General features: G+C 32.5%; 1 long non-coding RNA gene across 17 annotated transcripts in view; it reads right to left on the bottom strand.

The window, feature by feature from the left end:
• Window positions 1–25,005, bottom strand: part of LOC143242965 (uncharacterized) — a 785,169-nt gene that overhangs the window by 417,445 nt on the left and 342,719 nt on the right. For 3 of the 17 annotated variants that reach the window (XR_013023506.1, XR_013023505.1, XR_013023504.1), the window contains exon 2: window positions 4,361–4,447. This is a non-coding gene — a long non-coding RNA (uncharacterized LOC143242965). Of the gene's footprint in view, window positions 1–633; window positions 1,186–2,070; window positions 2,204–4,360; window positions 4,448–6,909; window positions 7,274–25,005 lie in introns of those variants that run through there. The other 14 variants (XR_013023500.1, XR_013023512.1, XR_013023499.1 and 11 more) reach the window with 12 other exon arrangements.

Below are 25,005 nucleotides of genomic sequence, written 5' to 3'. Positions count from 1 at the left end.
TACTTTCATGACAACTGATTTAATCATAATTTTGATTGATTGCTAAAATAAGTATCACAAACTCTTATTTTGATTGGTTAACTGACTCAGTTCTTCTGCAAGCAGATGCATGTTAACATCACATAAGCAAAGAAATCAAGTTTTACTAATGAAGACAATTAAACTTAAAATGAAAACATTTTATAACATACAATACATAAGGCAAGACATGAACTAGTAAATGTTGTTACTAGTATATGGATGCAGGCAGTGTGTATGGGTAAGAAGTTTCACTGATCTCTCAGTTCCCACTAAAGTGAATACATACAAGTTTGATCCATAGTTCACATCCCCACAAAGATAGAATACATTTAACTGCAAGAAATGTGAGGTGAAGAACATGTGAACTGCTTGCTCCAAACCTGAAAAGGAGAAGGCTGGGCCCAAATGAGGTTGAAAAGAAGAAAACTACCCAAATGAATGGGTTATTGAGAGGAGATAAGAATGGATTTCTCCCACTATCATGAGGAATCCTCCCTCTATTGTATCTTGTAGAATCAGTGGAGTGTGGTCTATGGACTGTGAATGAGTAGAAGCAAACATTATCTAGTTATTCATAGAGAGAAGAGCACAAATTATCATAGAGTGAAAAGAATTGAGGTTTGTCCAAACAAACAGGAAAGTCCTGAAATGGAAAACATGATTTAGGGCAATGAAGTGGACACTGTGGGGAAGAATTTTAAATTGTGGATTATGAAGGGAAAATGGTTTAGCACATGATTAACAATTTTGAAAAATAAAATAATTATATGTTACTAGTAGTAATAATTGCAACTTACAAACAATCTAGGCTAAACATACCTAGTTAAATTACTAATAATGAACTAACAAAGCCATGAAATCTGTTGAGACCACAAAGTATGTAAGATTAATGTACTTGCAAAGTGATTAAATGTATCTAGTAATAACACAATTAATAATCAACATCTCATTTATAATTCGTTTAAAATAACTTAGATGATAAAGAACATATAAATATCTAACTTACCAAAATCCATACATTAATGACATGAAATACTCAATTCTCCCATGTGTAAATAAGAGTAAAGCCACACAAATGACATCTGAGTCACAACTACCACAGGTATATCAACCAGATTTGAGGTATGGTAAAGTTTATCAACATGTACCGGTCCCCTGGTAGTACTGGTATCAACAGAAACAAAAGTATGAGAAGAGCAATTCTCGTCCAAAGCAAACAACTTGGAAGCATGAAAAGTAGTGGAAAATTAAAACTCTTGAAATGGTGTGGAATATGACAGACTAAAATAAAAGTGTTAAAAACAAAGAAAAACAGAGAGTCCAAATGTCTTCTTATTGATTACATTCTTACTTAGAAACATTGTTTTACTGAAAAGAAGAAGAAATCACTGGCTAAACCCATGAATCTAATTTCCTGAGAATTAAAGTCCGTAGATAACTTTGAACTAAATTCCTGGGAAATCTTACCAGTAGCATGTTCAGCTGTAATGGGAATTTCTATAGTCAATACACTGATCACATATTACTGCAGCAGTAATTTGGTTTATCAACATATTAGATACCCAGAGCTCTCATAAATGTGAACAAATCTCAATGTAAGACTCAGGGAAAAGAGGAAAAATACCAAAGACAGGAATTTTGTTTCTTTTGTTGTTGTGGTTTTACTTCTGAAAATATTTTGACTATTTGAAAGCTGCAGGAATATTCTTCTATGACATCATATGTTTATTCTGGTTTATCAAGTGCAGTAAGGAATAATTAACTGATTGAAATCCAAATTTTTTATTAGATAAAAATTCATCTTGACCAAAAAATATAGAATTTAAATTTTTTATATTTGAAAAGAAAGATACCCTTAACAGAATTAGATTTATCTACATTAATTTTCTAAAAGGTAAACTGAAGATGGACATTTAAACTCTTAAAATGCTTCAGTAGTCTAACACTAATAATGCAAACACATAAAACCATACAGTTGATTTAAAAGACCTTTACACTTCACGTTTTAACAGATAATAGATGCATAGATAAAAAAATAAACTACATTACCTTCATCTCTCAAGTCTACATAAATACTCTTCACTCTTATTTTCAACATCATCGTGGGAAAACTTGCATTTGTCACCTTTCTTACACTGTTCTTACTTATAAAAAACATACAGTACAGATTTAGGATCAGTTCCTGAAATTAAAATAGTTATATCACCTTTCTGCAAGAGATGAATGTAACTGAACTGTAGCCTTGTTGAGAGTAACAAGATAAAACACTTCAATGCTGTGGTGTGTGATTTACATAAAGCAGACTTTGAACACTTGTTTTGATTCACCCTAATAATATCAGTGACTTAACTGTTGAAAACACACAAAAATTATGAAAACTAATTTAATATTAAAGATAGCTATGTACAGTAAAAGAATTCATGCTTTCAGTTAATATGTTCACAATACTTGTACCACACACTTGTTACATAAGTTGTTTTAATTTTTAAAGTTATAAAAACAGATAAAATGTACCAACATGCATTTTTAAAATGTATAAAAATAACATTCAATGAAGTTACAGTAATATAATAGCTTATGCTTTTGTTTTGAATGAGGTGTAGCTATGTAAATAATTTCATTGTACTTATAAAGCCAATTATTGTTGGTTAGTCACAATTATCTACCTGATTTATGTCTCTCTAAGTGTTATAACTGCAGAACTCATATGGAATAAAACTGTATTTCTTTCCAACCACTCCTTAAAAAAATATTTAACTCTCACTGATAAAGAATAAATATTTATAATTACAAGTTGTACATTAGCACAATTTTAGTGCCAGACTTTAAAAAAAAAAGCTGAAAAATAAATATTTAGAACCTTAAATGGGTGAAATTGTAAACCTGATGTTCCACATTTTAGAAATTCTTTTATATATGACTAATGCTAAAAAATTCCCTAACTTATGGTAGGATTTCAATGTCAGGGAAATGTATCTCTAAAAGTAGAAAGCAAAGAGGTTCCATCTTTAAACACATTTAAGACTACATATCATTATGATGTATTTCAGTTTCTTTATAATACATAAGGTTTAAAAACCATAATAATTCTGGAAAGTATTTTAACTTTTTCTTGAATAACTCAGTTTGAAAGATTCAACTTATGTTATTTGCTATCTCTAAGAAATAATATCTTAAAAACCTTTATGACCTACTTAGACAGCCAGATCATTGACGTACCCAAAGATAATCTGTATTGATAACACTTTATGTAGTAATTCTTAAAAGTCTTCAGTTAACTATAAAATCCTATGTTTTTTAGTACTATTAAACCTCACATTGACATATTCTCATGCTCATTTTACACCACTTCAAAACAAGCAAAAGCAATAATGGGGAAAAAGAAAAATCTTTGTATTTATATGTTTACAAAAACATGCCATATCAACATGTAGGAGGAGGGTAAGTGATTAACAATATATCACGTACTTCGTGATGACAAGAAACCAACTTGAAGTGAAAATGTATTTCAGAACAACTGTTGCAATCTCCTCCTTTGTTAATCTGAAGATGACCTAAGAAGGTCAAAACATTGTTTTCAGTTTTATTTTGGTATAACCAGTTGTCCTGAGATACATATCACGTACTTGTTATGTTACTGGAAAGTCACACAACAATAGGAATATACAAATTTCAGAATTTCCTGCTCACACTCTCTATTGAATTACATAGAAATAACTTATGGGAAAGCTTGTCTAATCTAGCATTTGTATTAGGTAAAAATAAAATAATAAACCTTTACACTCCATACAAAAATTATACTGCACAACAATTTTTTTTTTAATTTTTTGCTTCCTGAAAAGGTTTTGCTGATTGTGGCAGGTATCTGGTGGGTATGCACAAATATAGTTTTGGTTTTGTTTCATAACATAGAAACTTTGAGAAATAGACAGTTTACTGTTTACTGGCAATAACTTATTTAATTGCATTTATGTTTGTAATACACTATTAAGTTCAACATAATTAAAAGTGTTTTGCTCCTGATTTTTGTTTGTATTCAATGTCCTGTGCATCACGTTGCAGTGTCCAACAGTAGTCGGCAAGCATTGACAAATTCCAGTTGCCCTGATATTGTTTTCCCATTGTAGCAAAACTGAAGATTTCAATGAAACTGTACATAATGGGCAAATGTGGATGTGATTTTCATTATCAGCAGCCAAAAATCTATAAGGAACACCCAACAGTGTTCAAGATGCAAAACTTTGTTGTGCAGTGTTATCTAACATTAACTTCATTCTCCACAAGCAAGGAAAGGTGACAGAAAAAAACCTATTTCTTAATATAAAGAGTAGTATTTTACCTTTCTCATCTTTCTGTGTTGTTACAGATTTTAATGTCAAGTTCAGGTCCTCAATTTCCTTCTTTTTCTTCCTACTTGTTGATCTACCTAAGGTAATGTGAGTAGAGTGTGATTACTCTTATATTACCAACAATTTGTTTGAACCTTTGTATCAATAAGTTTAACAAACATTGCATACTATTTCATTGATTAAGTAAACAAATCATGCATTACAAAGATAACTAGAGTTTTAAAATATTCAGAACATATTATCTGATATACGTTCATTAAAAATAAAGAAAATGTGACAGCTGTTAAGATGAAAACTACACTTTATGAAATTGACTTTAATGCAATACTTATAAGATTACTATATGGAAGTATGATTTTACACAGCCTTTCATACTGTTTTTCTTCCTACTTTCCTACAGACAATGTTGATGATAATTATGAAATTACAAAGTGTTAAAGACATGTTAAAAGGCCATCACAAAATTTTGCAGTTTCAAACACTGATAAAAGTTAAGGTAGCATTGGATACCTGGTTCGACTAATATTTTGAATGCTAATGCACTGTCTTCTCATGAAGTTTATAAGAACTGACCACACCTTTTCAGCATGATATTAAAGTAGTAAAATGAGATAAATAACACCCAGAATTTGCATTTACCAGACCCAACTTAAATACATCTGATCTATTTAGGATGTGTGTGTTGGTGTGCATCACCACTGAAAATACCCCAAATTAGTCATTTTCTGACCTCAACAAAGTATTTGGTTATTTCAAAATCAGATTTGATACACTAGCCAAAGAACACTATTAAGAAACAGTCTCATCTTTACCTGACACACCATCTCATGTGCACCAGACAAAACAATATCACCAAACAAGAAGCATCACAATGTAATTTGAAAACAATTAGTCAACATGACTGTAATCCATCATTACTACACAACCTGTGTGAGGAAATTAGTCACTCACACAATCAGCAGAACTTCACAAGTAGCATGGAAATTTCTAAGGCAGACATAAAAGACAGCTTTCTGTGCAAGACGTGAACTGCCTCTAAAAAGATTAATTTTGATTACTGAATATTGAAGATGGTAATAATTGGACACACAAGTTGATTATTTTCATAAAATTAATTGATTACTTTGCATGAAACAAACTGATGTAATCAATTCTCATAGGTATACAATTGTATTTCATTCTGATTAAGAAATTTTGAAATTTAACCATGAATCTTGCAACAATAAGTTATTTTTTGATCTGGCCTTATGCTGAGCAATATAAATCTAAATCAGATAGTCAAAGTGAGACAAACTTTCTCTGGCAAAACTTGTTTCATATTGTTGGCATATGAGAATAGTTTTGTATCATCAGATTTAATTGTATTTCCAGTCATGTTCATAAGATCATCTGGATCTCTTGGAAGTAACGTAGTACAAAGAATCCTTAATCCTGCCATGCAGAATGCAAGCAATCACCTGCTCTTTTCAAGAGCACTGAAACTTGATGCTTTTCATAGAGCTTCTTGATTTGGAAAGTTTAATGTTGTTGTGGATTCAATACCAAATTGAATCGGCATTGCTCCTGTGCCACGTTGAAATACCACAACAATGTCTTGCGTTTACACTTCAGTTCTTGGATTATCTGCATCATTCATTCAGTGTCACAAACTCCATGGGATCCTCAGAAGTACTGCTACACATTTCATCTTCATCACTCTCCAGTGGAATAGATGAATCAGTCCTTCATTTTCTCTTTCTTCATACTTTTAAATTACCTTGCAGCTCTTTCACACCTGCTTTTTGTGTCATTTTGACCTCTAAGTCTGAACCATTGCATCTACACTGTCACTTTGAACTTACAAGCCACTTTCTTCTTTTCCTGTATTAATGTTACTTTATCAATAGAGGATCAGTACACTTAATCACTGAATGTTGTAGCATGTTGATATCTGTTTTGTAGCCAGCTGGAGATCCAGTTTTCACAAACTGTGTAACAGTTGTCTGTTTTTTGGCCAATGAGGTTTTGGTGAAGTCATCAGCCAATAAACAAAATTTCCAGATTGACAGCAAAGTACAATTATCTACCCACCTTGTTTCTGGTCTTGTATCTGAATTTGTTTTAATGAAAAATATTTAGTATTATAAAAATAGTTTTTCATAGTTTAAAACTTTCACATAAAGAGTCACTAAAGCAATTAAGTTAAAAGGAAAAGTACTTGTCCTATTGAGTACTCTTCATGATTTACCAGCTGCTGGAAAAGCTTTTTTCTGATTACGATAGAGCCATAATTCAAAGTAATAGGACATGCACTTATTTCACCATTGCTTTTAAAGTTTAAAATCGTAAATTTACAATTTATGTTGTCCCTACTTATGAGTTATAAGTAGGAAAAGCTTTTTTCTGATTACGATAGAGCCACAATTCAAAGTAATAGGACATGCACTTATTTCACCATTGCTTTTAAAGTTTAAAAATCGTAAATTTACAATTTATGTTGTCCCTACTTATGAGTTATATACTAATAATTTCATTTTAAAATGTTGTCAAATCTACTTACATTGAACATAACATTTGTAATAATATTGCAGATACTACTTATAATTAGCATGAACAATTATGTAACTAACTCATTTTTGTATTAACACTCACAGACTGGAATTAGGCTTAGCCGCTACGGTAAATTCAAGGTACAATATATTACTTCAACGTACAAATATTGCACTGGTTACAATTTACATAATTCAGTATTTCAGTACCTATGTATACAACAATAAAATTTAAAATTGTTTTACATTGATATATTTCATTCTTTTGATCAACTTTCTTTCCTGGTTCGTTTGGTTTTCTTTGGAGACATCACTTCACTAAAATAAAACTATAAAATTGTCAGTTTTCTGAGTAGTTAGCTATTTGTATGTGTTATCAAGCGACCTCTACAGTTTCGAACAAAGAGTACAACCGAATCTGCAAGAAAGTTCTCGTCATATTAAGAAAATAAGAAAGCATGCGTATGTTTATATTCTTATCATTGTTAGTAGAACAGAACATTTTGTGATATCAGTAGTATTATTAGGTTAAAAGGTGAGAAAGAGGACTTGATTGATATCATAATAGTTGTCTCCAGATCCTAAGATAAGTAATTAATATGATTTTAATCTGTAATTTTGATATTGCATTAGTTTTAGAACTAGCGCTCATACCCATACCCACGAAATGTTTAAAGCTAAAATTCAATGTCAGATGCTGATCAAACTCAAAACTGGTAGTAGAGGTAGTTGTAAGTTAATTATTGCAAATACAAATTATAGTTCTTCAAGGTGTGTTTGAGATTGGGATAAATGGCTCATTTATTGTCTGAGTTCACAATATTTTGTGACACAATAACTTGTAAGTTACTCAAAATTTCGAATAGAAAGACTTGCATTCTCAAAGCAGTATATTTTAATTTTAGATTATAACATAGTTTAGTAACAAACTTTTCAAATATTTGTTGGACATCAGTTTGTTTGTTTAGAATTAAGCACAAAGCTGCACAATGGGCTATCTGTGCTCTGTACACCATGGGCATCGAAACCCAGATTTTAGTGGTGTGAGTCTGCAGACATACCGCTGTGTCATTAGGGGCTTGGACGTCAGTATGAGCAATTTTCTAACATCTAAATTGAATTTTATTAGGTGTCAGTTAAGTCCTCAAATGTTACCTAAGAGTATTAATAATAGACGTAACACACTTAGCAGATTAAGTAAAAAATATTAATTCTTGAAGCTTTTGTCTTTGATTGATAATGTAGCACCAAAGAAACTGCTGTTGTGGCATATAACACAACTCATTAAAGACATGAGTCCTTAGGGGCTCATAACAGTCCTCAAATGTTACCTAAGAGTATTAATAATAGACGTAATACACTTAGCAGATTAAGTAAAAAATATTAATTCTTAAAGCTTTTGTCTTTGATTGATAATGTAGCACCAAAGAAACTGCTGTTGTGGCATATAATACAACTCATTAAGGACATTCATTTGAAGCATTCTTGGAAATTTCACACGCACACATTTATATTCTTGTGGGATCACTGACCATTAACAGGGAGCCAAAGGGTCTGAATTACTGAAGATGAAAACATTTTAAATTGTTCAGTTACTAATTTTGCTTATGCTTGTGATTTTTTTGGATAAAATACAAATAATTTTCACAATGAAATGTTATTACGTAAATTTCAAATATTTGCACATTTTATAGAAATGTAATATAAAAAAATTTTCACCATTTCAGTTTTAATTTGATAAAAAATACGTATATACTGAATATACTTTATATATGTATATATACAGTCATAAACTATAGCAGTTTATAAAATAACTTTTAAAAATATTTTAAGTGTAATATTTTTATCATTTGAGTTATCTATGATTACACAAGATAACATCTACACACTCACATAATTTTGAAAGGTATTTTTTAAAGCATTTAATTATTTTCCTATTGTAAATAATATGATATGATGATGGATTTTTAATGAATCTTTGTAGGCATTGGAGCCTTTTAACAATAAAATATTGTTTTCACTGCATAATGCTCCTGTCTTACTGGTAAATATCAGTTATTCTCTTTGAAATGAAACATCTGTTTTCAATTGCCTAACTTTAAACTTCATACAACGTTTGAACCACTTACTTAATCAAATAAAATTCTGGTTCTTATTCCATAGTATCAACCATTATTTGTATCTTGATAAAATTATTGCAAATATTAACAACAAAGGCACCATATATAAATATACTCTTCAAAAAAAGAAAGGCAAAAGGATCAACATGGATCAACTCGTGACCGTCCACGATCTGGCAGACCTCGTGTGACCACGCCCGCACAGGATCACTACATCCGGTTACGTGACCTTCAGGATAGGACCACCACTGCGACGTCTACTGCTTCAACAGACCTTTTGCACATTCGAGGGAATCTTACGGCTCAACGATACGTCGACGAGATTCTAAGACCCCATGTGCAACCCATCATGGTGAACTTCAATGACGTTTTTCAACACGACAACGCCCGTCCTCACACATCCCGACTCACCACTGTCTTCTTGAGACACCACAACATCAACATTCTTCCATGGCCCTCCAGATCACCACATTTAAGCCCCATCGAACATCTTTGGGACGAGTTGGACCGACGTCTGCGACGGCGACAACCTCAACCGCAGACTCTACCTCAGCTTGCAGCAGCTATGCAGGCTGAGTGGACAGCCATTCCACAGGATGTGATTCGTCATCTCATCGCTTCCATGGGCAGGAGATGCCAAACAGTTATTGATGCTCACGGGGGGCATACTCGTTATTGACGTTGAGTGACGTTAAACTTCAACTAGTGAGCGTGGACTTCGCCTTTGCAGACTTTGGATTTTCAGCAGTGACTGTGCATAGTTTCACACATGTCACACAGAACTACCCGGAATAAACTTGTTAACAATATGTCTCATATTTTGCCTTTTGCGTTTCTTTTTTTGAAGACTATATGTTTTGAATCCCATTGGAAAATAATGGTGGTGTAAAGGTTTAAAATTATTTAAGTATGATTATTTACACACATTGAAAACCTTCAGTAGTCTAATGTATTTGATTGAGGTAAAAAAAGCTAAAAGAATTAGGAATCGTTTTTTAGAGAAATTTATAATTTGAAAACAAGAAGGCTATTTTAACCTTGATATAAGATTTTGATTTGGGCTACCATTGCATTTAATAGCATATAAGGCTCGCTGGCATACAACAACTACAGTAGTGGTTGGAATACTATTAATGTAATTAGTTTGTTATAACAACAGTTTTTATGATATGAAGTTTGTGAATGCTAACTTAGAAAAGGTATTCACCCATAACAACTGTTATACAAGTGTTCATTGTCTGTCCCTAGTAGAACAGAGGTAAGTCTTTGAATTTATAATGCTAAAATCAGGGTTTTGATTCCCCTTAGTGGACACAGCAGATAGCCCGTTGTTGCTTTGCTATAACAAAACAAACACATTCTGTCTGATATGTCTAGAATATTATCTACCATCCACTCACCATATTGTCTGACTGAAATTATATATGAATGAAATCATTAGATCATTAATGCATGTAATAAACCTTTGAAGTCCACAGTACATGTAGTTTTTAAATTAATTAATGCATTCGGAGGGAGATTTTAAGTTTTTAACTTGTTATATTATATTCTTAAAGTTTATTTGCAATTTTTCTCTATTTTGTTTCACACAACTATTTAAAAGTTATTATATTTTATTAGAATATCTCTCCTTTATGATTGAACCTTTTTACATTTATTACTCATGTAAAATAATAACATTTGGTCAATCTAGAATCTCTTAAAGCTGAAAAATTATATATCTGAGACAGCTCATATCATTATGTTTTCATCATCAACTTTGAGGGTTATTTTTAGGAGTCACAGGACGATGAAAAATTCTGTACATATAAAAAATTTGCTAATGTGTTCATGGGCTATGTAGCAGTGGTAGTGGATTTATCAAGTGGAAGCTGACGTATGCTCTCCATAGAGAGCCATTGTGTGGGTTTTCTGTACATTAAAACACAGCTGGCTACAGTACAATGTTTTATCTCATTAGACAGGACTTAGTGTACAAACAGTACTGGTATGTTTTGTTGTTTTTTCTGGTCATAATCAAATATGTTTTTTGAGTGGTTGTGATACATGCTTTATTAAATAGTGGGGTTTAACTACATTGCTTTAGTGATTATGTTGTGAATTTTATTTCCTGAAGAAAGGTAATTATAGCCTTTAGGTGTTATTTATCATCCCTATCTGGTAAAACATAACAGAAGTGATCATGTTGTATATTTTGTTTTTAGTGAGGTATGAGTTTAGTGCATTATGTAATCATAATATTTGATTATTGTCCTGTTGAGATGTTTATCCAGTGTTTTGGTATCATGAAAATTCTAGTTAAAAATAATGATATCTAGATATTTTCAAACATTTGTTAACTTTTCATAAGTTTATACAATCCTTGTCTTCAGCAATTTTTACTCGTGAAAAACTTTAAAGGAACTCAACATTAACAGTTTTATGCCCTGTAAAAGTGTTTCTTGTGCATAACATCAGGGTCATAAAAGCAAGAACTTGTTTATCCTTTTTAATACTACTAAAATATTATTGTATAAACATTTGATCATTTTTTAGGTTTTGTAATGTCATTAAAACTTTTAATTACTTTTCCATTATTTACAATTTGTTACCCTCTTATAAGTAACAAAAAAAACAATGTGCTCATTACCTTTTAAGGAGTTTCAAAATGACAGGGTTTGTAATTTTGTTGTTTTCTGACAATAATTATATTTGCTTAGGCTGCAAGCTAAGAAGTGATGCATTAAATTAATCTTGATTCTCCTTTATTATGTTTATAAAGAATACTTGATTATGAGTTCCAATAAAAATTGCCAGGTTTATCAGCAGCATCACTTAAAACCTCTAGATACCTACCTTGTAGCTTAATATTGGAAAATGTCACTACCACAGCAAGTTCTTGGATATAAAATATGGCAATTATCAGTCAGGTTTTCAAAGAAATCTATGCAGTCTTGATGACATTCTGTAAACCCTGACATAATGTGATTGGGATTAACTTGTTGCCACTTGCTGGTAATATCAGTAGCAGGTTACCACAGAGATGTATTGTTCTTACCATGCATACACAGTAAATGCCATTGAAATAATGCACTTTATGTAATTTCAGATTACTGTACCTATATAAACAGCTGTTTTATGTTGGACGAAATTCTCCTGCAGGGTTAAGAACCTAAAAGAACAAACCAACATTTACTATTATGGAGTATATATAGCTGCAAATCTACAGTATGACTTAAATGAGTCTTACAAATCATAATGATCAAGTCTGATTGTAAGCACTTGTCTGTAATGGCAGATTCATTGCTCTTAACTTTAACCCTCTGTTCCTAGAAACATTTCTTGAGACGTCTCTGAACTAAGTAGTTTAGAATTAGTAGATATTTTATTTTTACCTAAAAAACATTGAATGAATTTTTATTTCTTAAAAAGTTATTGAAGTTGCTATTTAAGAGATGTTTTCTTGTAGGAAAGACAAATAGAAAGTTCACTAACATAAGTTTCAGTATTAAATGATAAAGAGAAACAACAAACAAACATGCAAATCAGGTACATATTGTAATGATGCCAGGAAAACACTAGGTAAAAAAAATCAATTAAAAAAACAAAATATAGGAGTTTGAGAGTGTTTACAAGAGAATAACTTATTGCTTAATTTTAAAAGTATAATAAAGAGAACAGACTACTAATATTCATCACTGGTACAACTCACTTACCATTTCAAACAATACAATAGTCTTCTTCTGCTAGATGGTCGTGTTTAACCTTCCAGTCCTCTTTACCTCAAAATTAATATCTGTAATGTTAAACATCTTTTTTCTTAATCATTTAATGGGAGTGTGTACAAAGAGAGCATACTCATATCAAGAATTTCAACTTACATTCTTAATCCAGTGAATAATGTCACTCCATGACCTTTGTTCACTGACAGCATTGGTCATGAAATATTGGTCAGACTTGCGGGGGGTCAATTATCTGTTATAGCCGTTCGGTTACTCCCGAAGGACAAGGCGCTGAGGTCATGGTAGCATTGCAAAACTGGATCAAGTAATAGACAATTTACCGACTTTGTTCGGTGAAGTACTCGTGTAATGTGCGTTCTGATTACTGATTTACAGCATATAATGTTACATTTCACAACGTTCACACAGTGTTACATAACAACGTTCACACAATGTTACATAACAACGTTGATTATTCGCTATGAAGTGACTGCATTTTGACGATTTCATAACAGCGTTATGGTATAACGTGACCAAATCACAACCAAATTGTGGCAACACATGACGTTGCAACTCTCATATATGGGACACTGGACATTACTTGGTTAAGAGGGGAAAACATTTCATTCTGAAATTCATTCCTAATTATGTAACATCAATTTGGCGCCCACCCCGACGCTGCGCCCGGGGACAGATGTACACCCGTGACCCCCCCCCCTTTCCCTAGCTACGCCACTGGCGAACGTGTAATCTTTTAAGCCAAAATCATGAACGGTGGAACTTTCTATTTAAAACACCAATAAAAGTATTTTAATTAGTAAAGAAAAATCCTACCAGGAATAATATATTTTTGTGTGATAATCCTCCATATGAAACAAGCATCTCAACGTTACTTGTTTCAGATTACCCTTAGTAACTACAAGTACTTCTCATTACTTTCGCCCGGCATGGCCATGTGGTTCAAGCACTCGACTTGTAATCCAAGGGTCGCGGGTTAAAATCCTCGTCGCACCAAACATGCTCGCTCTTTTAGAAGTGGGTGCGTTTTAACGTAACGGTCAATCCCACTATTCGTTGTTAAAAGAGTAACGCAAGAAATTAGCGGTAGGTACTGATGATCAGCTGTCTTTACCTACTCTTACATTGCTAAATTAGGGACGACAAGCGTAGATAGCCCTCAAATAGCCTCAAGCGAAACAAAAACAAATATTGATTTTAATACTTGAATTTTGTATAATTATAGTGTATATGTCGATGTGTTTCTTAGTGAATACCTGGATTGGTATGATTATAGTATTTATGTCGATGTGTTTCTCAGTGAATACCTGGATATGGTATGATTATAGTAAATATGTGGATGGATTTGGTATGATTATAGTATTTATGTCGATGTGTTTCTTAGTGAATACCTGGATTTGGTAGGATTATAGTATATATATGTCAATGTGTTTCTCAGTGAATACCTGGATATGGTATGATTATAGGAAATATGTGGATGGATTTGGAATGATTATAGTATATATGTCGATGTGTTTCTCAGTTAATACCTGGATATGGTATGATTATAATAAATATGTGGATGGATTTGGTATGATTATAATAAATATGTGGATGGATTTGGTATGATTATAGTATATATGTCGATGTGTTTCTTAGTGAATACCTGGATTTGGTATGACTATAGTATAAATGTCGGTGTGTTTGGTATGATTATAGTATTTATGTCGATGTGTTTCTTAGTGAATACCTGGATTTGGTATGACTATAGTATAAATGTCGGTGTGTTTGGTATGATTATAGTATTTATGTCGATGTGTTTCTTAGTGAATACCTGGATTTGGTATGATTATAGTATATGTGTCGATGTGTTTGGTATGATTATAGTATTTATGTCGATGTGTTTCTTAGTGAATACCTGGATTTGGTATGATTATAGTATATGTGTCGATGTGTTTGGTATGATTATAGTATTTGATGTGTTTCTCAGTGAATACCTGGATATAATACGATTATAGTATTTATGTCGATATTTTTCTAAGTAAATACCTGGATTTGGTATGATTATAGTATATATGTCGATGTGTTGGTATGATTATAGTATTTATGTCGATGTGTTTCTGAATAGTGAATACCTGGATTTGGTATGATTATAGTATATGTGTCGATGTGTTTGGTATGATTATAGTATTTATGTCGATGTGTTTCTTAGTGAATACCTGGATTTGGTATGATTATAGTATATGTGTCGATGTGTTTGGTATGATTATAGTATTTATGTTGATGTGTTTCTCAGTGAATACCTGGATATAATACGATTATAGTATTTATGTCGATATTTTTCTAAGTAAATACCTGGATTTGGTATGATTATAGTATATATGTCGATGTGTTGGTATGATTATAGTATTTATGTCGATGTGTTTCTTAGTGAATACCTGGATTTGGTATGATTATAGTATATGTGTCGATGTGTTTGGTATGATTATAGTATTTATGTCGATGTGTTTCTTAGTGAATACCTGGATTTGGTATGATTATAGTATATATGTCGATGTGTTTGGTATGATTATAGTATTTATGTCGATGTGTTTCTCAGTGAATACCTGGATATGGTATGATTATAGGAAATATGTGGATGGATTTGGTATGATTATAGTCTTGATGTCGATGTGTTTCTTAGAGAATACCTGGATATGGTATGATTATAATATAGAGGTCAATGTGTTTCTTAGTAAATACCTGGATTTGGTATAGTTACAGTGTTTACGTCAATGTGTTTCTTAGTGAAACAACATATAAAGTGTAAAAATATGCGAATTGAGGTTAGAACCGGTTTGATCCGTATGAAATCGGTTTGATTCGGTTTAAAAGAAGGATTCTTTTAATACAGTTAAAACAACATATAAAGTGTAAAAACATGGAAATTGAGGTTTGATCCGGTTGGAACCAGATTAATCCGGTTTGAACCGCTTTAGAAGAAGAATTCTTGTAATACGGTTAAAACAGCATATACAGTGTAAAACATGCGAATTGATGTTAGAACCGGTTTGATCCAGTTTAAAAGAAGAATTCTTGTAATACGGTCAAAACAACATATAAAGTGTAAAAACATACAAATTGAGGTTAGTACCGGTTTGATTCGGATGGAACCGGTTAAAACCGGTTTAAAAGAAGAATTATTGTAATTCGGTTAAAACAGCATATAAATTGTAAAATGGGAATTGAGGTTAGAACCGGTTTGATGCAGTTTAAAAGGAGGATTCTTGAAATACGGTTATAACAGCATATAAAATGTAAAAACTTGCAAATTGAGGATAGTACCGGTTTGATCCGGTTAGAACCGGTTAAAACCGGTTTAAAAGAAGAATTCTTGTAATATTGTCAAAACAGCAAATAAAGAGTAAAAACATGTGAATTGAGGTGAGAACCTGTATGAACCGGTTGGAACCGGTTTTTAAAAGAAGAATTCTTGTAATAAAGTGAAAACAGCATATAAAGTGTAAAAACATGCGAATTGAGGTTAGAACCGGTTTGATTAGGTTGGAACCAGTTAAAACTGGTTTAAAAGAAGATTTCTTGTAGTAAGGTCAAAACAGAATATAAATATGCAAATTGTGGTAGGAACCAGTTTAATCCGGTTCAAAAGAAAAATTCTTTTAATAAAATCAAAAGAGCATATAAAGTGTAAAAACATGCAAATTGATATTAAAATCGATTTGATCCGGTTGGAACCGGTTAAAACCGGTTTAAAAGAAGAATCCGGTCAAAACAGCATTTTTAGTGTAAAAACATGCAAATTGATGTTAGAACCGGTTTGATCCCGTTGGAACCGGTTAAAACTGGTTTAAAAGAAAGATTATTGTAGTACGGTCAAAACAGAATATAAATATGCAAATTGAGGTAGGAACCAGTTTAATTCGGTTTAAAAGAAGAATTCTTGTAATTCGGTTAAAACAGCATATAAAGTGTAAAAACATGCGAATTGAGGTTAGAACCGGTTTGATGCGGTTTAAAAGGATGATTCTTGTAATACGGTAAAAACAGCATGTAAAATGTAAAAACTTGCAAATTGAGGCTACTACTGGTTTGATCCGGTTCGAACTGGTTAAAAGCGGTTTAAAAGAAGAATATTTGTAATACGGTTAAAACAGCATATAAACTGTAAAAACATGCGAAATGAGGATAGAACTGGTTTGATCCGGTTGAAATCGGTTAGTACCAGTTTAAAAGAAGAATTCTTGTAATTCGGTTAAAACAGCATATAAAGTGTAAAAACATGCGAATTGAGGTTTGATCCGGTTTAAAAGAAGGATTCTTGTAATACAGTTAAAACAGCATATAAAGTGTAAAAACATGGAAATTGAGGTTTGATCCGGTTGGAACCAGATTAATCCGGTTTGAACCGCTTTAGAAGAAGAATTCTTGTAATACGGTCAAAACAGCATATAAAGTGTAAAAACATGCAAATTGAGGTTAGAACCTGTTTGATCCGGTGGAAACCGATTAAAACCGGTTTAAAAGAAGAATTCTTGTAATACGATTAAAACAGCATATAAAGTGTAAAAACTTGCAAATTGAGGTTAGTACCGGTTAGATCCGGTTGTAACCATTAAAACCGGTTTAAAAGAAGGATTCTTGTAATACCGTCAAAACAGCAAATAAAGTGTAAAAACATGCGTATTGAGGTTAGAACCTGTTTGATCCAGTGGGAACCGTTGAAAACCGGTTTAAAAGAAGAATTCTTGTAATAAAGTGAAAACAGCATATAAAGTGTAAAAACACGCGAATAGAGGTTAGAACCGGTTTGATTAGGTCGGAACTGGTTAAAACCGGTTTAAAAGAAGATTTCTTGTAGTACGGTCAAAACAGAATATAAATATGCAAATTGTGGTAGGAACCAGTTTAATTCGGTTTAAAAAGAAAAATTCTTTTAATAAAATCAAAAGAGGATATAAAGTGTAAAAACATGCAAATTGATATTAAAATCGATTTAATCCGGTTGGAACCGGTTAAAACCGGTTTAAAAGAAGAATTTTTGTAATACGGTCAAAACAGCAAATAAAGTGCAAAAACATGCAAATTGAGGTTACAACATGTTTGATCCGTTGGGGACCGTTTAAAACTGGTTTAAAAGAAGAATTCTTATAATAAAATGAAACAGCATATAAGGTGTAAAAACATGCAAATTGAGGTAAATACCGGTTTGTTCCGGTTGGAACCGGTTAAAACCGGTTTAAAAGAAGAATTCTTGTAATAAAGTCAAAACAGCATATCAAGTGTAAAAACATGGAAATTGAGGTTATTTGATTCGAACCAGTTTAATCCGGTTTAAAAGAAGAATTCTTGTAATAAAATTAAAACAGCATATAAAGTGTAAAACATGCAATTGAGGTTTGATCCGGTTGAAATTTGATTTGGTTTGAAACCGGTTAAAACCGGTTTAAAAGAAGAATTCTTGTAATTCGGTTAAAACAGCATATAAAGTGTAAAAACATGCGACTTGAGGTTAGAACCGGTTTGATGCAGATTTAAAGGATGATTCTTGCAATACGGTAAAAACAGCATATAAAATGTAAAAACTTGCAAATTGAGGATAGAACCGGTTTGATCCGGTTGAAATCGGTTAGTACCGGTTTGATTCGGTTGGAACTGGTTAAAACCGGTTTAAAAGAAGAATTCTTGTAATACGGTTAAAACAGCATATAAAGTGTAAAACATGCAAATTGAGGTTAGAACCGGTTTAATCCGGTTTGAAACCGGTTTGATCCGGTTGGAACCGGTTAAAACCGAAAAGAAGAATTCTTGTAATACGGTTAAAACAGCATATAAAGTGTAAAACATGCAAATTGAGGTTAGAACCGGTTAAAACCGGTTTAAAAGAAGAATTCTTGTAATAAAGTCAAAACAGCATATCAAGTGTAAAAACATGCAAATTGAGGTTAGAACCGGTTTGATGGGGTTTAAAAGAAGGATTCTTGTAATACAGTTAAAACAGCATATAAAGTGTAAAAAATTGCAAATTGAGGTTAGAACCGGTTTGATCCGGTTGGAACCGGTTAAAACCGGTTTAAAAGAAGAATTCTTGTAATACGGTCAAAACAGCATATAAAGTGTAAAACATGCGAAATTGAGGTTAGAACCGGTTTGATTAAAACCGGTTTAAAAGAAGGATTCTTGTAATACAGTTAAAACAGCATATAAAGTGTAAAACATGCAAATTGAGGTTAGAACCGGTTTGATCCGGTTGGAACCGGTTAAAACCGGTTTAAAAGAAGAATTCTTGTAATACGGTCAAAACAGCATATAAAGTGTAAAAACATGCAAATTGAGGTTAGAACCGGTTTGATCCGGTTGGAAACCGGTTAAAACCGGTTTAAAAGAAGAATTCTTGTAATACGGTTAAAACAGCATATAAAGTGTAAAACATGCAAATTGAGGTTAGAACCGGTTTGATCCGGTTGGAACCAGTTAAAACCGGTTTAAAAGAAGAATTCTTGTAATACGGTCAAAACAGCATATAAAGTGTAAAAAACATGCAAATTGAGGTTAGAACCTGTTTGATCCGGTTTAAAACCGGTTTAAAAGAAGAATTCTTGTAATAAAGTTAAAACAGCATATAAAGTGTAAAACATGCAAATTGAGGTTAGAACCGGTTTGATCCAGGTTGGAACCGGTTAAAACCGGTTTAAAAGAAGAATTCTTGTAATACGGTCAAAACAGCATATAAAGTGTAAAACATGCAAATTGAGGTTAGAACCGGTTTGATCCAGTAGGAACCAGTTTAATCCGGTTTAAAAGAAGAATTCTTGTAATAAAGTTAAAACAGCATATAAAGTGTAAAAACATGCAAATTGAGGTTAGAACCGGTTTGTTCCGGTTGGAACCGGTTAAAACCGGTTTAAAAGAAGAATTCTTGTAATACGGTTAAAACAGCATATAAAGTGTAAAAACATGCGAATTGAGGTTAGAACCGGTTTGATGCGGTTTAAAAGGATGATTCTTGTAATACGGTAAAACAGCATATAAAGTGTAAAACATGCAAATTGAGGTTAGAACCGGTTTGATCCGGTTGGAACCGGTTAAAACCGGTTTAAAAGAAGAATTCTTGTAATACGGTTAAAACAGGATTTAAAGTGTAAAAACATGCAAATTGAGGTTAGAACCGGTTTGATCCGGTTGAACCGGTTTGAACCGGTTTAAAAGAAGAATTCTTGTAATACGGTTAAAACAGCATATAAAGTGTAAAAAACATGCAAATTGAGGTTAGAACCGGTTTGATCCGGTTTAAAAAAAGAAGGTTGTAATACGGTTTAAAAGAAGATATAAAGTGTAAAAAAAACATGCATAAAAGGTTAGAAACCGGTTTGAACCGGTTTAAAAGAAGAATTCTTGTAATACGGTTAAAACAGCATATAAAGTGTAAAAAACATGCAAATTGAGGTTAGAACCGGTTTGATCCGGTTGGAACCGGTTAAAACCGGTTTAAAAGAAGAATTCTTGTAATACGGTCAAAACAGCATATAAAATGTAAAAACTTGCAAATTGAGGTTAGTACCGGTTTGATCCGGTTGGAACCTGTTAAAACCGGTTTAAAAGAAGAATTCTTGTAATAAAGTGAAAACAGCATATAAAGTGTAAAAACATGCGAATTGAGGTTAGAACCGGTTTGATTAGGTTGGAACCGGTTAAAACCGGTTTAAAAGAAGATTTCTTGTAGTACGGTCAAAACAGAATATAAATATGCAAATTGAGGTAGGAACCAGTTTAATCCGGTTTAAAAGAAAAATTCTTTTAATAAAATCAAAAGAGCATATAAAGTGTAAAAACATGCAAATTGATATTAAAATCGATTTCATCCGGTTGGAACCGGTTAAAACCGGTTTAAAAGAAGAATTCTTCTAATACGGTCAAAACAGCATATAAAGGGTAAAACATGCAAATTGAGGTTAGAACATGTTTGATCCGTTGGAACCGTTAAAACTGGTTTAAAAGAAGAATTCTTGTAATACGGTCAAAACAGCATATAAAGTGTAAAAACATGCAAATTGAGGTTATTACCGAACCAGTTTAATCCGGTTAAAACCGGTTTAAAAGAAGAATTCTTGTAATAAAGTCAAAACAGCATATAAAGTGTAAAACATGCAAATTGAGGTTAGAACCGGTTTGATCCGGTTGGAACTCTTTAAAACCGGTTTAAAAGAAGAATTCTTGTAATACGGTCAAAACAGCATATAAAGTGTAAAACATGCAAATTGAGGTTAGAACCGGTTTGATCCGGTTTAAAACCGGTTTAAAAGAAGAATTCTTGTAATAACGGTTAAAACAGCATATAAAGTGTAAAAAAAATTCATGCAAATTGAGGTTAGAACCGGTTTGATGCGGTTTGAAACCGGTTTAAAAGAAGATTCTTGTAATACGGTTAAAACAGCATATAAAGTGTAAAAACATGCAAATTGAGGTTAGAACCGGTTTGATCCGGTTGGAACCGGTTAAAACCGGTTTAAAAGAAGAATTCTTGTAATACGGTTAAAACAGCATATAAAGTGTAAAAAACATGCGAATTGAGGTTAGAACCGGTTTGATCCGGTTTAAAAGGTTTGAAAAGAAGAATTCTTGTAATACGGTTAAAACAGCATATAAAGTGTAAAAACATGCAAATTGAGGTTAGAACCGGTTTGATCCGGTTGGAACCGGTTAAAACCGGTTTAAAAGAAGAATTCTTGTAATACGGTTAAAACAGCATATAAAGTGTAAAACATGCAAATTGAGGTTAGAACCGGTTTGATCCGGTTGGAACCGGTTAAAACCGGTTTAAAAGAAGAATTCTTGTAATAAAGTCAAAACAGCATATAAAGTGTAAAAACATGCAAATTGAGGTTAGAACCAGTTTGATCCGGTTTAAAACCGAAAAAGAAGAATTCTTGTAATAAAATCAAAACAGCATATAAAGTGTAAAACATGCAAATTGAGGTTAGAACCGGTTTGATCAGGTTGGAACCGGTTAAAACCGGTTTAAAAGAAGAATTCTTGTAATACGGTCAAAACAGCATATAAAGTGTAAAACATGCAAATTGAGGTTAGAACCGGTTTGATCCGGTTTAAAAGAAGAATTCTTGTAATACGGTCAAAACAGCATATAAAGTGTAAAACATGCAAATTGAGGTTAGAACCGGTTTGATCCGGTTGGAACCGGTTAAAACCGGTTTAAAAGAAGAATTCTTGTAATACGGTCAAAACAGCATATAAAGTGTAAAACATGCAAATTGAGGTTAGAACCGGTTTGATCCGGTTGGAACCGGTTAAAACCGGTTTAAAAGAAGAATTCTTGTAATACGGTTAAAACAGCATATAAAGTGTAAAACATGCAAATTGAGGTTAGAACCGGTTTGATTCGTTGGAACCGGTTAAAACCGTTAAAACCGGTTTAAAACCGAAGAATTCTTGTAATACGGTTAAAACAGCATATAAAGTGTAAAACATGCAAATTGAGGTTAGAACCGGTTTGATCCGGTTTAAAAAACCGAAGAATTCTTGTAATACAGTTAAAACAGCATATAAAGTGTAAAAAACATGCAAATTGAGGTTAGAACCGGTTTGATCCGGTTGGAACCGGTTAAAACCGGTTTAAAAGAAGAATTCTTGTAATACGGTTAAAACAGCATATAAAGTGTAAAACATGCAAATTGAGGTTAGAACCGGTTTGATCCGGTTGAAACCAGTTTAAAACCGGTTTAAAAGAAGAATTCTTGTAATAAAATCAAAACAGCATATAAAGTGTAAAAACATGCAAATTGAGGTTAGAACCGGTTTGATTCGGTTTAAACCGGTTAAAACCGGTTTAAAAGAAGAATTCTTGTAATATTCGGTCAAAACAGCATATAAAGTGTAAAAACATGCAAATTGAGGTTAGAACCGGTTTGATCCGGTTTTAAAACCGGTTTAAAAGAAGAATTCTTGTAATACGGTTAAAACAGCATATAAAGTGTAAAACATGCAAATTGAGGTTAGAACCGGTTTGATCCGGTTGGAACCGGTTAAAACCGGTTTAAAAGAAGAATTCTTGTAATACGGTTAAAACAGCATATAAAGTGTAAAAACATGCAAATTGAGGTTAGAACCAGTTTAATCCGGTTTAAAAGAAGAATTCTTGTAATAAAATCAAAACAGCATATAAAGTGTAAAACATGCAAATTGAGGTTAGAACCGGTTTGATCCGGTTGGAACCGGTTAAAACCGGTTTAAAAGAAGAATTCTTGTAATAAAGTCAAAACAGCATATAAAGTGTAAAACATGCAAATTGAGGTTAGAACCGGTTTGATCCGGTTGGAACCGGTTTAAACCGGTTTAAAAGAAGAATTCTTGTAATACGGTTAAAACAGCATATAAAGTGTAAAACATGCAAATTGAGGTTAGAACCGGTTTGATCCGGTTGGAACCGGTTAAAACCGGTTTAAAAGAAGAATTCTTGTAATACGGTCAAAACAGTATAAAACAAACATATAAATTGAGGTTAAAACATGTTTGATGAGGTTAGAACCGGTTTGAACCGGTTTAAAAGAAGAATTCTTGTAATACGGTTAAAACAGCATATAAAGTGTAAAAACATGCAAATTGAGGTTAGAACCGGTTTGATCCGGTTTAAAACCGGTTTAAAAGAAGAATTCTTGTAATACGGTTAAAACAGCATATAAAGTGTAAAAAACATGCAAATTGAGGTTAGAACCGGTTTGATCCGGTTGGAACCGGTTAAAACCGGTTTAAAAGAAGAATTCTTGTAATACGGTTAAAACAGCATATAAAGTGTAAAACATGCAAATTGAGGTTAGAACCGGTTTGATCCGGTTGGTTAGAACCGGTTAAAACCGGTTTAAAAGAAGAATTCTTGTAATACGGTTAAAACAGCATATAAAGTGTAAAACATGCAAATTGAGGTTAGAACCGGTTTGATCCGGTTGGAACCGGTTAAAACCGGTTTAAAAGAAGAATTCTTGTAATACGGTCAAAACAGCATATAAAGTGTAAAAACATGCAAATTGAGGTTAGAACCTGTTTGATCCGGTTGGAACCGGTTAAAACCGGTTTAAAAGAAGAATTCTTGTAATAAAGTGAAAACAGCATATAAAGTGTAAAAAACATGCGAATTGAGGTTAGAACCGGTTTGATTAGGTTGGAACCGGTTAAAACCGGTTTAAAAGAAGATTTCTTGTAATACGGTCAAAACAGAATATAAATATGCAAATTGTGGTAGGAACCAGTTTAATCCGGTTTAAAAGAAAAATTCTTTTAATAAAATCAAAAGAGCATATAAAGTGTAAAACATGCAAATTGAGGTTAAAATCGATTTGATCCGGTTGGAACCGGTTAAAACCGGTTTAAAAGAAGAATTCTTGTAATACGGTCAAAACAGCATATAAAGTGTAAAAACATGCAAATTGAGGTTAGAACCGGTTTGATCCGTTGGAACCGGTTAAAACTGGTTTAAAAGAAGAATTCTTGTAATACGGTCAAAACAGCATATAAATAAAACATGCAAATTGAGGTAGGAACCAGTTTAATCCGGTTTAAAAGAAGAATTCTTGTAATAAAATTAAAACAGCATATAAAGTGTAAAAACATGCAAATTGAGGTTAGAACCGGTTTGATCCGGTTGGAACCGGTTTTTAAAAGAAGAATTCTTGTAATACGGTCAAAACAGCATATAAAGTGTAAAAAACATGCAAATTGAGGTTAGAACCGGTTTGATCCGGTTGGAACCGGTTAAAACCGGTTTAAAAGAAGAATTCTTGTAATACGGTTAAAACAGCATATAAAGTGTAAAAACATGCAAATTGAGGTTAGAACCGGTTTGATCCGGTTGAAACCGGTTAAAACCGGTTTAAAAGAAGAATTCTTGTAATACGGTTAAAACAGCATATAAAGTGTAAAACATGCGAATTGAGGTTAGAACCGGTTTGATCCGGTTTAAAAGAAGGATTCTTGTAATACAGTTAAAACAGCATATAAAGTGTAAAAACATGCAAATTGAGGTTAGATCCGGTTTGATCCAGTTGGAACCGGTTAAAACCGGTTTAAAAGAAGAATTCTTGTAATACGGTCAAAACAGCATATAAAGTGTAAAACATGCAAATTGAGGTTAGAACCTGTTTGATCCGGTTAAAAGAAGAATTCTTGTAATACGTCAAAACAGCATATAAAGTGTAAAAACATGCAAATTGAGGTTTGATCCGGTTTGAAAGGTTGGAACCGGTTTGAACCGGTTTAAAAGAAGAATTCTTGTAATACGGTC

The sequence above is a fragment of the Tachypleus tridentatus genome, unplaced genomic scaffold, assembly GCF_004210375.1.
Source record: "Tachypleus tridentatus isolate NWPU-2018 unplaced genomic scaffold, ASM421037v1 Hic_cluster_2, whole genome shotgun sequence".
In the NCBI taxonomy this organism is placed as follows: Eukaryota; Metazoa; Arthropoda; class Merostomata; order Xiphosura; family Limulidae; genus Tachypleus; species Tachypleus tridentatus.
This window is presented reverse-complemented; position numbering and strand designations above follow the sequence as displayed.